We start from the raw sequence: 16,543 nt of genomic DNA on the forward strand, positions 1-16,543 counted from the left end.
GTGCCTAGCACCATACTTGGCACTTAGCAAAGACCTGACAAATATTTATTGCATTTAAATCCTGTGTGAATAATTGTTTGAATATTTCCTTCTTTAAAAATATGTAAAAATGGGATTATGTGGATAAAGGTATAATTAATCTAGAAGGTAAAATTCTGGAAAAACAAAAGAGTAGATTTTGTGCAGTATATCTCCTTTCTCTCTTAAAATCCCACACAGCAGAATCTTGTAAACTAGGAGAGCCCATCCACATTAGTCCTATCCATGCTGATTATATCTAAGCTGAGTGTATTTCTTAACTCATGGCTCTCTCTTCTCAAGGCAAAAGGCAGCTGATCTCCTGATTCATAACCCAGCCCACGGTGCTCAGGGTGGCCTCCCCAGCCTGGATATAGAGGGTTCACTGAACATAATGAAAGATACTTGGCTCTAAGCAATTACAAAAACAAATGATGATGAACTGCTTTGTGCTCTCCTCTGCTGTGAAACTCCTTATCTGCTGTTAGCTCACAAAGCACCCTGTTGTGGAAATGTGATTGCACTTTGAATGATCGGATGAATGAAACACCGGTAGATTCCTCCAAAGACTGCATGAGGGTAATTCTCTTTGCTTAAGTGTTACAGACAAATTAAGTTCAAATTCTTTCAAACAACAGAATGTTACTTTTTCCCCCTTAGCTCAGATTTAAGAATTAGCTCAAATATAAATCTCTTTGAAAGCTGCCACTTTGTATTTTGAAAGACTTTAAGCATGCTCCCCCTCTATGCCAGAGGGGCCAAGTAAAAAAGTAGTAATTAAAAATCTTTTTATTTTTGCAGTTATTTTGGGGTGGTTGTTTTCTTGGCCCCAGTACATTCTTCCTTCCTCTGGTAGGACATCTTGATTTTGCTATAGCAAAGAATCCTTCCCTAACTCTTACTCCAAGTGATTTAGCTAGGATAAATCCACCCTGGGTGTAAGAATGGAAAGGGGTCATAAACTGTTCCAATCAGATTGTTTCTCCCTGGAATTTTAATCTTGAGTAGAGTAACTCAACCATTGAAAATGGTAGTATGTGATGGTGGTCCAGAAGAGAGTTTTCATTGGTTTCTGTTACTAAAGTTTCCAGAGCTCCTGGCTCCTGTGTTTTCAGAGACCTGTTTCTTAAGCTTTTCGTTTAACTGTAAGAGGTATTCCATGTTACTACACTTGTTCTGATTATCTATTGACGCTCCACTGCAGAGTTCAGTGGCATAAAATAATGATTTTTATTAAACCTATGGTTCTCTAAGTTAGGAATTAGGGCCGGCACAGAGTAGGTGGCTAGTTTCTGCTCCACCATGACTGGGCCCTCAGTCCAGTAGGTACTGTACACCTGTAATAATTTTGTAGCCACCTCCTACTGCTGTTGTGGCAAGCTCAAGTGTTGTGAGTACCTGTTGAAAACACCGGGTGATGCTAGTCACCTCCAGGTGAGCAGTTCGTCTCTCCAGTAGATTGTGCATCACGGTAAAAGTGATCTCTCACGATTCTCTCATATTTTTCATCTCATTTAGTGCAATACCGTAAACCTTGAGTAACACCATGGAACCCGTATTGAAGTGCCACTAATGATGCTGGAAATGCTTCCAAGAAGCAGAGAAAAGTCAAGGCATTACAAGAAAAAGCTAAATTGCTGGATATGCACTGTAGATTGAGGTCTGCAACTTCAGTTGCCCACCATCTCAAGATAAAGGAACCCAGCACAAAGACCTAAATAAAAAGAGGAAAGGAAAGTCGTGAAGCTGTCGCTGAAGCTATGCCAGCAGGCACGAAAGCCTTGCACATTTTGTGAAATACCTTTGTTATCTTGTATCAAAAATCTGGGTGCAGGATTGCTGTAAGAAAGGCATACCTATAGATCCTAATACGATTTGAGAAAAAGTGAAGTCATTACATGACAACTTAAAGCAAAAAGAAGATGAAGCGTCTAAAGCGGAGAACTGGATTATAGCAAAGGGTGGGGTTTGATAATTTTAGAAAGAGTTTTGGCTTAAAAAATGTCAGGATGACGGGAGAAGAAACTTCTGCTGACCAAGAGGCAGCAGACAAGTTCCCAGATGCCATTAAGAAAATTAACGAGGAGAAAGGATGTCTGCCTGAATAAGCTGTAAATGTAGACGAAAGTGCCCTATTCTGGAGTAAAAAATGCCACAAAAGACACTTATTAATAAGGAAGAGAAGCAAGCACCTGGATTGAAGGCAGGAGGGATAGGGTAACACTACTGTTTTGTGCAAATGCATTCAGATTTATGATCATGATCGCCCTTATCTATAAAGCTGTTAACCCTTGAGCCTTGAAGGGAAAAGATAAACACCAGCTGCCAGGCTTTTGGTTGTACAGTATGGCGGCCTGGACAATGAGAACCCTTTTTCTGGATTGTTTCCACTGATGCTTTGTCCCTGAAGTTGGAAGTACCTTACCAGTAAGGGACTCCTTTTAAAGTTCTTTTGATATTGGACAATGCTCTTGGCCACCCAGAACCCCATAAGTTCAATATTTAAGGCACTGAGGTGGTCTACTTGCCCCCAAATATAATGTCTCTAATTCAGCCTCTAGATCAGGGGCTCATAAGGATCTTTAAGGCTCATTACACACAGTACTCTATGGAAAGGATTCTCAACAACATGGAAGAGAACCCTGATAGAGAGAACATCATGAAAGTCTGGAAGGATTACACCAGTGGAGATACCATAATTTATAGAAAAATCTGTGAAAGCCATCAAGCCCCAAACAACAAATTCCTGCTGGAGAAAACTGTGTCCAGATGATGTACATGACTTCACAGGATGTTATGACAGAGCCCATTAGGAAAATCATGAAAGATTATGGATATGACAAAAAATGTGGGGAGTGAATGGTTTCAAGATATGGATCTTGGAGAAATTCAAGAGCTAATAAACACCACCCCAGGGACCTCCTATACCACAGAGACCAAGACAGTCTGCATTAGAAGGGTAAGAGAAATGGCTACAAGGTGACTGTATTTCCCCTCCCTCAGACCAGTGCAGCACCACATGGAGAGGCTCTTCCCTGAGCCTCTGGTTTCTCCAGTGGGAAAAGAGAAGCCGGGAGAACAACCAGCACTCCCAAAGCTGCCCAGCACTGTGGGTTGCTTCGTGGAAGCCCCTATTATGATCTTGCACCACAAGAATTGCAGAGGAATCTGCAATATGATTGTGAAGGAGAAAGGGGGAGGGGCTTGAACAACCAGTAGCTCTTGGCAGACAGAGTTCATTCCTGTAGAGCCCAAGTAGTAATTGCAAACAGTGGCTTTACTCATCTGCAGATCCAAGTTGGGGGCACACTCTGACCGGGGAACTCAGCTGGGAGCAGACCTGCCTGATTTATAAAGGTCCTCAAGTTTTGCTAGCCCTAGAGCTCAAGTTTGCCCATATCTAGGCAAGGACCTCAATGACAGCCCCATCCACTGTGGAGTGTCTTCTGGCCCCAGCTGACTGGAAGGGCTGGTGACAACTCCTGGAAGCAGTGCAGCCCAGAGGCACTTGAGCTGAAAAGTGAGTGGGCAGAGCTGATCATCCCCAGAGCAAAACCAGTACTGGGCCTGGAGTGTTCTGGTGTTACACACAGGCAGGGAGATTAATTCATAGCCAAGGCTGAGGGTAACACCCAGCCTCTCCCAACCAGAGAGCTTATTTGGGAAATTGAGAGTAGCCTGGAGTGGCCACTCCTCCTCCACCCAGGCAAGTGAGCTGAGACACAGCACCACCCACTGTGGAGAGTGGCCCCATCTGACTAGAAGGGCTGGTGACAACTCCTGGAAGCTGTGCGGCCCAGTGGCACTTGAGCCTATAGGTAGGCAGGCAGAGCTAAGGGTTTGCAGGACAAAGCCAGTAGTCCTGCTTGATCAGGGAACTTGGGAAGTGGGTCAGCTTGAGGTAAGAAAACAAAGAGCTTTAGCAGCTTTAGGGCTGTTTTTCCCACTGCATCCAGGCAGGGAATGTAATTTGTAGTCCCACTCATTGCTGAATATAGCCTTTAGCCTGTTCAAATAGGTAACCTAACCCAAGCAACATATGGGAAGCTGCATAGCCCATTCAACAGCCCTATGTCCAGTGGCACTTGAAAAATCCATGGCTACCTCCATCTTCAGAGCAAACACGGTGACCTCAACTGACCACAGAATTAAGTGCACACTCTGGCCTGGTTCAGGTTCCCAAATAATGAGGTGTATGGGCCCTGAGTCCTGTCCTGCTGTTCTGCCAGGTCAGGAAAGATAATTCATGGGCCCATTTACTACTGAATATGGTACCCAGTCCTGACAGTCTAGTAAGCCTGACCAGAGAATCCAGGCAACTGTGGAGCCCATCCTACAGCCCCACTTGGGTAGGGAACCATCCCATCAGTCCTCTACAACTATTGTCAGCCAGTGATCCTCCCCACCCCCATCCCCATCCTCAGAGTTTGAACAGTTGCCTCACCCTAAAATAGACCATAATAGTAGGTCCCAACTGCCCAAGGACATTACCAGCAGACACACCCAAAACCCAAACTGAGCTGACTGATGAAGAACTGTCCCTGCCAAAGCAAACCTATAAAGTCTGGAAGAGGAACCCAATTAATCAAATATGTAGATACAAGTGTAAGGATACAAGGATCACAAAAAATCAGGTAAATATTATGCCACCAAAAGAAACTAATAAAGCTTCAATAACTGATCCTAAAGAAAAGCAAATATATGAATTATCAAAGAATTTCGAATAATCCTCTTAAGGAAGTCTAGTGAACTACAAGAAAACACAAACAGATAACTAAACAAAAGTAGGAAAATAATGCATGAACAAAATGAGAAGCTCAATAAGGAAATAGCAACCATGAAAACAAAACAACAGGGCTTCCCTGGTGGCGCAGTGGTTGAGAGTCCACCTGCCGATGCAGGGGACATGGGTTCGTGCCCCGGTCCGGGAAGATCCCACATGCCACGGAGTGGCTGCGCCTGTGAGCCATGGCCGCTGAGCCTGCACGTCTGGAGCCTGTGCTCCGCAATGGGAGAGGCCACAACAGTAAGAGGCCCGCATACCACAAAACAACAACAACAACAACAACAAAATAACAAAAATAAAGAATTCCTAGAGTTGAAAAATATAATTGAACTAAAAAATTCAATCAAGAGTTTCAAAAGTAGATTTGACAATGGAGAAGAAAGAATCAGTGTCCTGGAAGATTAAACATTAGAAATTACCCAGTCAAAAGAGAAAAAAGAAAAACAGGGGCTTCCCTGGTGGCGCAGTGGTTGAGAGTCTGCCTGCCGATGCAGGGGACACGGGTTCGTGCCCCGGTCTGGGAGGATCCCACATGCCACGGAGCAGCTGGGCCTGTGAACCATGGCTGCTGAGCCTGTGCATCCGGAGCCTGTGCTCCACAATGGGAGAGGCCACAACAGTGAGAGGCCCGCGTACTGCAAAAAAAAGAAAAAGAAAAATAAAGAAGAGTAGAGACAGCCTATGGGAATAATGGGACACAATGAATAGAAGTAATATTTGCATTATAAAAATTTCAGAAGGATAATAGAAAAAGAAAGGAACAGAAAGTATATTTAAAGTAATAAAGGCTGAAAACTTACTGAACCTGGGGAGAGAAATGGACATCCAGATCTATGAGGTCCATAAGACCCCAAATAGGTTGAACCTGAATAGGGCTACCTTGAGACACATTACAATTAAATTGTCAAATGTCAAAGACAAAGAAAGAGGTTTAAGATCAGCAACAGAAAAGAGAGGAATTACATACAAGGAACTTCTGTAAGACAATCAGTGGACTTCTCAACAAAAACCCTTTAAGGCAAGAGAGAAAGGGATAACATAGTCAAACTATTGTAAGAAAATAACTCTCAACGAAGAATTCTGTGTCTGGTGAAGCTGTCCTGCAGAAACAAAGGAGAGATAAAGACTTCCTTAAACCAACAAAAGCTGAGGGAGCGCTTACCCCAGACCTGGCTTACAAGAAATGCTACAGGAAGTTCTCTGAGTAGAAGTAAAAGAATGCTAATTAACATCATAAAAACATAAAAAGGTAGTGTAAATCTCACTGGTAATGGTAAATATATAGTCGTAGTTAATTCTACAATATGGTAATAGCAGTGTGTAAGTCACACACAACTTTAGTTTGAACATTAAAAAATAGCAGTAAAAATAACCATAACTACAACAATCTATTATTAGTAACACAATGTAAAAAACAATGTACGTCATAACAAAAATAACCTAAAATGTGAAGGAAAGGAGAAGTAAAACTGTAAATTTTATGAATTCTATTGAAGTTATCAGTTTAAAATAAGGTATTATAAATTTAAGATATTTTATGTAAGCCTCATTGTAACCACAAGGGAAAATCGTCTATTAATTACACAAGAGAACATGGTAAAGAGGTCAAAGTACACTGATACCAGAAGACATCAAAACACACACAAACACAAAGATATCAGGTTAAGAAATAAGAAACAATAGATCTATAAAACAGTTAACAAAATGGCAATAGTAGGCCCCTACCTATCAATAATTACTTTAAATGTAAACAGATTGAACTTATTTAAATAAACAAATAAATAAATGTAAAAAATATAGAATGGCTGAATGGATTAAAAAAATAATATCCAACAATATCCTTCCTACAAGAGATTCACTTTAGCCTTAAAGACATACATAGACTGAAGTTGAAGGTATGGAAAGAGACATTTCAAGCAAATGGTAAACCTAAAAAGAAAAAAAAAGCCAGGATGACTGTACTTATATCAAAAAATATAGACTTTAAATCAAAAATGGTAAAAAGACAAAAAAGTCATTATATAATGAGAAACGGTTCAACCCATCAGGAAGCTATAACAATTGCAAATATTTATGTGCCCGACATTGGAGAACCTAAATACATAAAGCAAAAACTAACAGAGATAAAAAGAGAAATTAACAGTAATATGATTAAGAGTTGGGGACTTTAATACCCCATTCTCAATAATGGATAGATCACCCAGACTGAGAATCAATAAAGTAAGAACAGATTTGAGCAACACTATAGACCAAATAGACCTAACAGACATATACAGAACATTCTATCCAACAACGGAATACATATTCTTCTCAAGTACACATGGAACATTTTCTAAAATAGACCATATATAGTCCACAACACGAATGTTACCAAATTCAAGAAGACTAAAATCATACCAAGTTTCTTCTCTGACTACAATCGCATGAAACTAGAAATCAATACAAGGGGAAAACTGGAAAATCCATAAACATATGGAAATTAATCAACACCTTCTTGAACAATGAATGGATCAAAGAATAAATTAAAGAGGGTGTAAGAAAGTTTCCTGAGACACAAAAATGGAAATACTACACACCAGAACTCGTGGGATGAAGCAAAAGCAGTTCTAAGAGGCAAGTTCATAACAACAAATGTCTACATTAAGAAACAAGAAGGATTCCAAATAAATAAACTAACTCTATTCCTTAAGGAAATAGCAAAAGAAGAACAAACTAAGACCAAAGTTAGCAGGAGAAACGAAACAATAAAGATTATTATTATTAAAAAGTACAGAAATAAATGAAATTGAGAACAGAAAAACAATGGAAAAGTTTAACCAAACTAAGAGCTGGTTCTTTGAAAAGATTAACGAAACTGACAAAGTTTTACCTAGACTAACTGAGGAAAAAGAGAAAGGACCCAAATCAACAAAATTATAAATAAATTAAAAAATGGAGACATTACAATTGATACCACAGAAATTCAAAGGATCACAAGAGCTACTATAAACAACTATATGCCAAGAAACTGAACAGCCTAGAAGAAATTTTAAAAATTTCTTAGAAGCACACAATTTACTAAGACTGAATCAGGAAGAAGTAGAAAATCTGAATAAACCAATTACTAGTAAGGAAATTGAATCAGAAATCACAAATCGCCCAGTGAAGAAAAGCCCAGGACCAGATGGTTTCACTGGTGAATTTTACCAAACGTTTAAAAAATAATTAATATCAATTCTTCTCAATCTCGTCCAAAATATCAAAAGGGGGGGAGGGGACACTCCCAAACCCATTGTATGAGGCCAGCATTATCCTGACACCAACATTGGAAAAACATGACTAGAAAAGAAAACTACAGAGGCCAATATCCCTGATGAATACAGATGTAAAAATCCTTAATAAAATACCAGCAAATTGAATTTAGCAGCACATGAAAGGAATCATACACCATGATCGAATGGGATATATCTCTGGGATTCAAGGATGCAACATACATGAATCAATCAATGTGATACAGCACATTAATAGAATGAAAGAAAAAAATCATCTGATCATCTCAATTGATACAGAAAAAAAGCACTTGACAAACTTCAGCATTCATTCATGGTAAAAACTGAACGTCTTAAAGAACATATTAAAGGCCATATATGATGTGCCCACAGCTAACATGATACTCAATGGTGAAAGGTTGAAACCTTTTCCTCTAGGATCAGGAACAAGCCAAGGTTTCCCACTCTCACCACTCTTATTCAGCATAGTACTAGAAGTCCTAGCTAGAGCAATCAGGCAACAAAAAGAAATAAAAGGTATCAGGACTGGAAAGGAAGAATTAAAATTGTCTCTATTTGTAGATTACATGATTTTATATATAGAAAATCCTAAAGACTCAATCAAAAACTGGATAGATCTAATCAATTCAGTAAAGTTGCAGGATACAAAACTAACATATAAAAATCATTAGTCTTTCTATACACTAACAATGAACTTTCTGAAAAAGAAATAAAGAAATTTATCCCATTTACAACAGCACCAAAAACAATAAAATACTCAGGAATAAATTTAAATATGGAGGTAAAACTTATGTACTCTGGAAACTATAAGACACTGATGAAAGAAATGAAAGAAGACAAAAATAAATGGAAAGTCATCCATGTACATGGATTGGAAAAATTAATGTTGTTAAAATGACAATACTACCAAAAACTATCTATATATTGAATGCAATCCCTATCAAGATTGCAATGGTATTTGTTTTACAGAAGTAGAGAAAAGCACTTCTAAAATTTATATGAACCACAAAACACCCTGAATAGTCAAAGAAATCCTGAGAATGAAGAACGAAGCAGGAGGCATCACACTTCCTGAGTTCAAGCTATACTACAAACCTATAGTCATTAAAACAGTATGGTACTGGCACTAAAAACAGACAAAGAAACTAATGGAACAGAATCAAGAGCCCAGAGATAAACCCAAGAATATACAGTCAATATTTGACAAAGGAGTCAAGAATACTACAGTATTCTGTACAGTTCAGTACAGCCAAGGTTTAGAGTGAGAGAGCCTCGTTGGTGGTGTAGTTGCCAATGGAGATTTAGGAAGGGGCAAGCTCGTGACAGGCTCCAGACCATCACTGTTTTCCATACCATCTAATGCAAAAAGTGCGAAGTGTGCTGTTGTTTGTGCTTTTGCTGGAAGGGCTCCTTTTGACAGCCCATAAAGCCATGATTGATGCCCAAAATAATATTTCTCAGGACTTCCCTGGTGACACAGTGGTTAAGAATCTGCCTACCAATGCAGGTGACGTGGGTTAGAGCCCTGGTCCAGGAAGATCCCACATGCCGTGGAACAACTAAGCCCGTGTGCCACAACTACTGAGCCTGCCCTCTAGAGCCCGCGAGCCACAACTACTGAACTCATGCACCACAACTACCGAAGCCTGTGTGCCTAGAGCCCATGCTCTGCAACGAGAAGCCACCTCAATGAGAAGACTGTGCACTGCAACAAAGAGTAGTCCCTGCTCGCCACAACTAGAGAAAAGCCCACATGCAGCAACAAAGATCCAACACAGCTAAAAATAAATACATAAATAATAAAATAAATTAAAAAATAATATTTCTCAGCTTTTGCCACCTTGCTATATAGTTCCCACATGTGCTTAAGGGAAAATTTGAATCACCAGAGTCATTGATAAGCTTATAATATACTATTCTTGAAAGGTTCTGAGAAGAGCTGGTCATCCTTATTTCTCTGCCTCAGACAGATTTTTGGAGAAACATTTTAGTGTTTGCATGACCTTTAATCAGATATACTGCACTTTTAAATTTATTTTTATTTATTAAAATTTTTTTAACATCTTTATTGGAGTATAATTGCTTTACAGTGGTGTATTAGTTTCTGCTTTATAACAAAGTGAATCAGCTATACATATACATATGTCCCCATATCTCCTACCTCTTGGGTGTCCCTCCCATCCTCCCTATCCCACCCATCTAGGTGGTCACAAAGCACTGAGCTGATCTCCCTGTGCTATGCAGCTGATTCCCACTAGCTATCTTTTTTACATTTGGTAGTGTATATATTTCCATGCCACTCTCTCACTTCCTCCCAGCTTACCCCTCCCCCTCCCCGTGTCCTCAAGTCCATTCTCTAGTAGGTCTGCGTCTTTATTCCCATCTTGCCCCCAGGTTCTTCATGACCTTTTTTTTTTTTTAATATTCCATACATATGTGTTAGCATACGGTATTTGTTTTTCTCTTTCTGACTTACTTCACTCTGTATGACAGACTCTGGGTCCATCCACCTCACTACAAATAACAATTTCACTTCTTTTTATAGCTGACTAATATTCCATTGTATATAAGTGCCACAACTTCTTTATCCATTCATCTGTCCATGGACGCTTAGGTTGCTTCCATGTCCTGGCTATTGTAAATAGAGCTGCAATGAACATTGTGGTACATGACTCTTTTTGAATTGCGGTTTTCTCAGGGTATATGCCCAGTAGTGGGACTGCTGGGTCATATGGTAGTTCTATTTTTAGTTTTTTAAGGAGCCTCCATACTGTTCTCCATAGTGGCATCAATTTACATTCCCACCAACAGACTGCACTTTTTTAGATCCCAGTAAATTACTGCCTTCCTGTAAGTACTGGAGGGACTTAACGGTACCATCAAGAAATGCGTAAGTATCATGTTTTTATCTTTTTCTTCATGCAGGTTTTATTCCTGCCAGAAACTTTTTTTTTCAGTTTTGCCTACGGAAATTAAGCATGATTTAATTAGCAATAAAATTTTTCCAAGTTATCTTCCTTCTGGGTCTAATGTAATTCCTAGAGCCCTTCTTATGCTATAAAAGGACCGGCTTCTTCAAAATCTCTCCTTCTTAATCATCATTAGCTCATTAGCATCACCTCTCTTCACTCTTCTTTTTTTTCTCTTCCTCTGAAGAATAGTGACACTGATCTGAAAATCAGGACACATTTCCATATAACTGAACATTCTTTACTAGATGTCATATCCAACTTCAAAGTATGAGAATTGCATTCCTATATTAGCTAGGACTGTCTTGTTTCAAGTGACAGAAATGAATTCAACCTGGTTTGAGCAAACAAAAGACATTTATTGGGTTCCTCCAATGGAAGAGTCCAGAGTGTCCTACTTCAGGCCTGGTTGGGTCCGGGGACTCAAATTACATTGCAGTCTCTCTCCCCAGCTCTTGGCTTTGCTTTGCTCTGTGTTAACTTCAATTTTAAAAGGTTCTTACCATGTGGTGGCTATCTGTGTCCTGGGGAGGCAATATTCCTACTGGCTAGGAACTGGACATATGTAGATAGAAGTGGTTTCATGAAAAACCAAGGTTTTGTTACTAAGTAAAGGGGGATGGATGACAGAGAGGCAAAAATGACAGATTTCCCTATACAATTACTTTTATTAATAGTTTTAAGATTTATGATACCTAAAATACAGTAAAATCATCATCTTATTTTACAGACATGGTAAGGCCTCATAATTTAGTCATTGTATTTTTGAGGTCCCAGGATTTCAAATTATGTGATATATAAACTTTGAAACTCATGTAAAGAGTTCTACAGTTTTCACAGGGGAATTTTGTCTAAACAGTGAGGTTATTAAATAAAAAATTCCTTTGTCTCCATTTCTTCAGACACATTGCTAACACTTTCATAAGGATGATATAGTTCTGATTTGGGGAAGACAAGAACCTGATAAATTTTCTTAGCAGTCTTTTAAGCCCTGATCTCATTTTCTTAGCAGTCTTTTCTGTGCCTAAAAGGAGTCTATTATCCTTTGCTTCATTACGTATGTCCACATGTAATGCAAGAGCATTTTCTGGTAGGTGCATCTAAAACTCCACAGGATACCTATCAACACCCAGGGCTCTGCCTGCAGAGGGATCCCTAACAGTTCATTTTACCTCTCTTGGAGCAATAGGAACCTATTTTGCCACCCTCACTAATTGAAAGAAACTGGACACTTCTAATGAAATGTTGACATTTCTGCAGGTTACGCAGTATAAAGAACAAGTCAGATTCTTTTTATTAAAGACAATAAAACATCCTCATTATATCCTCTGACTTTGTAGAATTCCTATCTGTATTCTATGGAATAACATGATTGATGAGTTGAGGTCTTCACTTACAGGAAGCAAATAGTTTTCCCCCTTTTTTCCCTAAATTTAGGATGACTTTGAATCATTTGCCTTGGCCTGTTGTGCACATTAACATTTGCCTCATTCTCTGCTTCTTTGCAGCAAGCCATTGAATGCTGGCCTCACTTCTTCATCCAACTTGCTTTTGAAGATGAGATTTCAGTTTCCTGAATGAATGCCTTTGGTCCTGTTCTTTTCAGGTAAAATGTAAATAGCTAATTAGCAGCTCTCTCGTCTTCATGATCTTAGGGTTTTGCATATGAGTTATGGAGAGGATTCAGAATTATTATTATTTTTGAGCTAATTATCCAAGTTGATTAGAGAAGACTTTAAAAATTAAAAAAAAACAACAAAACTTTCCCTGTTTATTACCAATGAGTGTTCAGATGCCATCTGGAGCTGTTGGGAGAGATGAGAGTGATTTGGTGCTTTGATTAGGTCACATGATTGGCCACCAGCACTGATAATCACATCATTAATGGCATATGGACAGAGGAAATTACCTGCAGCAAGAGGAGAGAACAGAGGGCGAGACCGTTTTCCACCCTGACCTTTAGCACACAGCTCCTCAAGGAGAGAGCGAGGAAAGGTGGATGCACAGAGAAGACCTCAGTAATGTGCCACACAGTATAAATGGATCCATAGCTCCAGGGTGGGCTCCTCGGTGGCTAAACAAACACGTCATACCTGACCACTGGGCAGAGTATAAGAACAGCTACCATCTGCTCTGAGTTTACTAGATCCAAGGTGCTGTGCAACATATTCTACAACATCAATTTGCTCTTTAATCTCACAACAACTATACCAGGGATTACCATTGCCTCCATTTCATATATGACAAACCGAGTCTGACAGACATTAAGTAACTTGGTGAAGTTCACACAGCTAGCTGGTGAGTGGCAGATCCACTTAAAGTCAAACCCTGTTCTTATCCACCGGATCCACCAATTCCAGGAGGCTACTGGTAGATGGACCCATAGAAGGGCAGATAATAAGCTTGAGACTCACGGTGTTTTTGTCCACTTATATTCCCTTCACCGGGGACAGTGTGAGCTTTCTGAGGGGGCATCAGATGAGTCAGCACATAATAATAATGATAAAACTTCAAAGCCTAATATTTATAGTACTTCCCATATAATGTGTCATCACTTGATCCTCTCATGTACCCTCTAAGAAAGGAAGCTCTATTAAGTGATTCAGGAAGGGCTGCCCTTGGCCTAATACTACTATACTATCCACTGTACACAAAGTGGAATGGAGACATAGTATCAAACATGGATGGAGCAGAGTCAGATGTCAATGGTGGGGTGAAAATAATAACTAGAGAAAAAATAATAAGAAGAATAATACTCCCCTCATATTGAGAACTCTGAGCCAAGCTGGGATCTTAGCACTTCACTTATTTTGTTATTTTTAAGTCAACTTTGCTGACATATAATTTACTTACGATGAACGGCACCCATGAAAAGTATATAATTTGATGAATTACGACAGATATGTACACCTGTGAAACAACCACCTCAATCAAGACAGAAGACGTCCGTCATCCCCAGAAGGATCCTCATATCCCTTTACAGGCAACTCCACCTTCTACCTTTGTTCTCAGGCCATCGGAGATCAATCTGCTTTTTGCCTCTGTAGATTAGTTTGCCTTTTTTAAAGAATTTTATATAAATGGAACAATACACTATGCACTATTTTGTATCTAGTTACTTTCACTCAGAATAATGATTTTGAGGTCATTCATTTTACTGTGTATAGAGTAGATTATTCTTTTTACATATTAGTAGTATTCTACTGTATGGATATATTTGTCTACCCATGATTTATCTATTGATGGACATTTGTATTGTTTCCAGTATGTGGCTATTCCAAATAAAGATGCAATGAACACTAACATTTATGTCCTTGTGTGTTTTTATTTCTCTGGAAGTAGATACTTATGATGGAATGGCTGAGAAACTGCGTAAGAGACTGCCAAATATTTTCTAAAGTGGTGGTATAATTTTATATTCCGTAAACAGTGTATGAGAGTTTCAGTTGCTCCACACTCTCATCAACACTTTTTACTTTCTTTTTGATTTTAGACATTCTAATGGGTGTAAAATGGCATCTCACTGTGGTTTTAATATTCAGTTCCTGATGATTAATGATCTTGAGTATCTTTTCAGATGATTATTCACCATTCATATATTTTCTTTTTTCAAATCTTTTGCAACTTTTTATTAGATTGCTTGTCGGCTTATTATTGAGTTGTAATGGGACTTAATATATTCTCACTAAAATTCTGTTGTCAGCTAAATGTATTCCCAATATTTTTACCATTCTGTTTTGCCTTCTCATTTTCTTAACTCATTACTGACCAGGGGATTTTGCAGAAACTAACACCTGTGGCCATAATATATCTCCAGTCAAAAACGTGTTCATAGTGTCTTTCAAAGAGAAAACTTTTCATTTTGAATAAATCCAATTTATGATTTTTTCTTTTATGTTTGTATCACTTTATTTACTACAGCACATTTAACTTCTCATCAACCTTGTATGATATTGTAATTGTCTGAATTTTTCAGATGATTAAATTAGCTCTCTCAGAGATTATATAAGTTGCCCAAATAACACATCTGTAAGAATGCTAAATTCGAACCACTGAATGGGTGTGAAGTCAGAGGAATGTAGTCATGGGGTTACTAGCAGGAGAATGCAATGGAGATTCAGAAATGTCTGTGTAGGCAAGTGTGAAGATCAGAAACTAGGGCAACATTTTGAATTCTGTTGAAGAGATGATGATTCATTTCCTGGGAGGAGTTTGATATGAGGATCTATCCAGCCCCTCTTCTTGATTGAGATTTTTCCAGGCTGAAGGATAGGAATTTTTGTGCCCGATGCCTGATGCCCAGCTTATAATCACAAGAACTAAGATAAGAAGCAGTGGGTCTCCTTACTACTAGTCCAGTGCTCTGCCCACACCTCTGGGAGAAAATTCCCATCACAGTCATTATCATGATTTCACAGAAAAATCTATGATTAGCTTAGGTAGTTAAACAAAGTTATATTTTTCTTCTTAGAGAGAATACAAATAGGACATAATTTTTCTTTTGAAATATAAATGGCAAGTAGTCTCTTGACTTCACAAGAGTCAAGAAGGATTGAAGAGTCGCTGCCCAACTTGATCCTCCCACAACTCTTCTCAGAGGAAAACTCAAGAAAACCTCCCTTCCCTCCTCATTTCCTATTATTCAGGCAGACATCATAAACTGCAATTTATTACTCCCTCACAATGGCATCCTGCCCTTTCTCCTGCCATATTTCTCTAGCCAACTCGATGCTCAGATCTATTTCGGCAGATGTGAGTTCTATATTTCTCTTGCCCCTGGCTACCTTTGAATTACCACAGCTCTGCAGCGCTGTAGGTCTATCATCTGAAGGTGTGACAAAGAATATTGTACAACTACCGTTGATAGCAACTTTAAATGGAAATTAGATTCTTTCCCTCCTTATTTTTATGTTCCACTTTAATTTGGGCAAACTACATTTCCAGACATCATGTTCACTGCAATAATCTATCTTTTAGAGAGCAATAGTGGTCCTGCTTGGTTAAGTACCTTGCATTTTTCATATCAGTCTTTCTTTCTTTCTTTCTTTCTCTCTTTTTTTTAGTAGCATACCTGTGCCACACGGAAGGGCATAATGTGCTTTCATGAATCTGACTACTCTTTCAAGCAATAGGAAATGGGAGAGTCACTTACCCTGCTGATGAAATGCACTGCAGTGGTCTGGGGGACTTTAACTCCTGGATTCTATTACAAGAGTTATATGCATCTTCAGGAGAAATGCCCTGGAGCCCAGATAGATCTCTGGAAGACTGAACTTTAAACCTTATAGTATCTTTGAAAATGTAAGGGGGCGGCAGATCTATGGGAACACCAAAAAAGTAACCAGTACACAACCAGTAAACCCTTTGAAATAAAGAAGTCAAATAAGCTGTTTGAATAAACTGAATGCTCAAGTCCACCAGAATAGTAGATCTAACCCAGTGTGAACATCTCAGGTTATCTTTATATGACAAAATGTTTTGTTCATTTATTAGGGGAACAA

At 38.9% G+C, this 16,543-nt stretch overlaps 1 long non-coding RNA gene across 1 annotated transcript in view; it reads left to right on the forward strand.

Moving 5' to 3' along the window:
* LOC125964014 (uncharacterized) overlaps nucleotides 1-14,324 on the forward strand; it is a 128,836-nt gene extending 114,512 nt beyond the window's left edge. The window contains exons 3-4 of the long non-coding RNA XR_007476507.1: nucleotides 12,551-12,648; nucleotides 13,943-14,324. This is a non-coding gene — a long non-coding RNA (uncharacterized LOC125964014). The remainder of the gene's footprint in view (nucleotides 1-12,550; nucleotides 12,649-13,942) is intronic.
* Nucleotides 14,325-16,543: the final 2,219 nt, after the last annotated feature.

The sequence above is a fragment of the Orcinus orca genome, chromosome 3 (assembly GCF_937001465.1).
Source record: "Orcinus orca chromosome 3, mOrcOrc1.1, whole genome shotgun sequence".
Taxonomy (NCBI): domain Eukaryota; kingdom Metazoa; phylum Chordata; class Mammalia; order Artiodactyla; family Delphinidae; genus Orcinus; species Orcinus orca.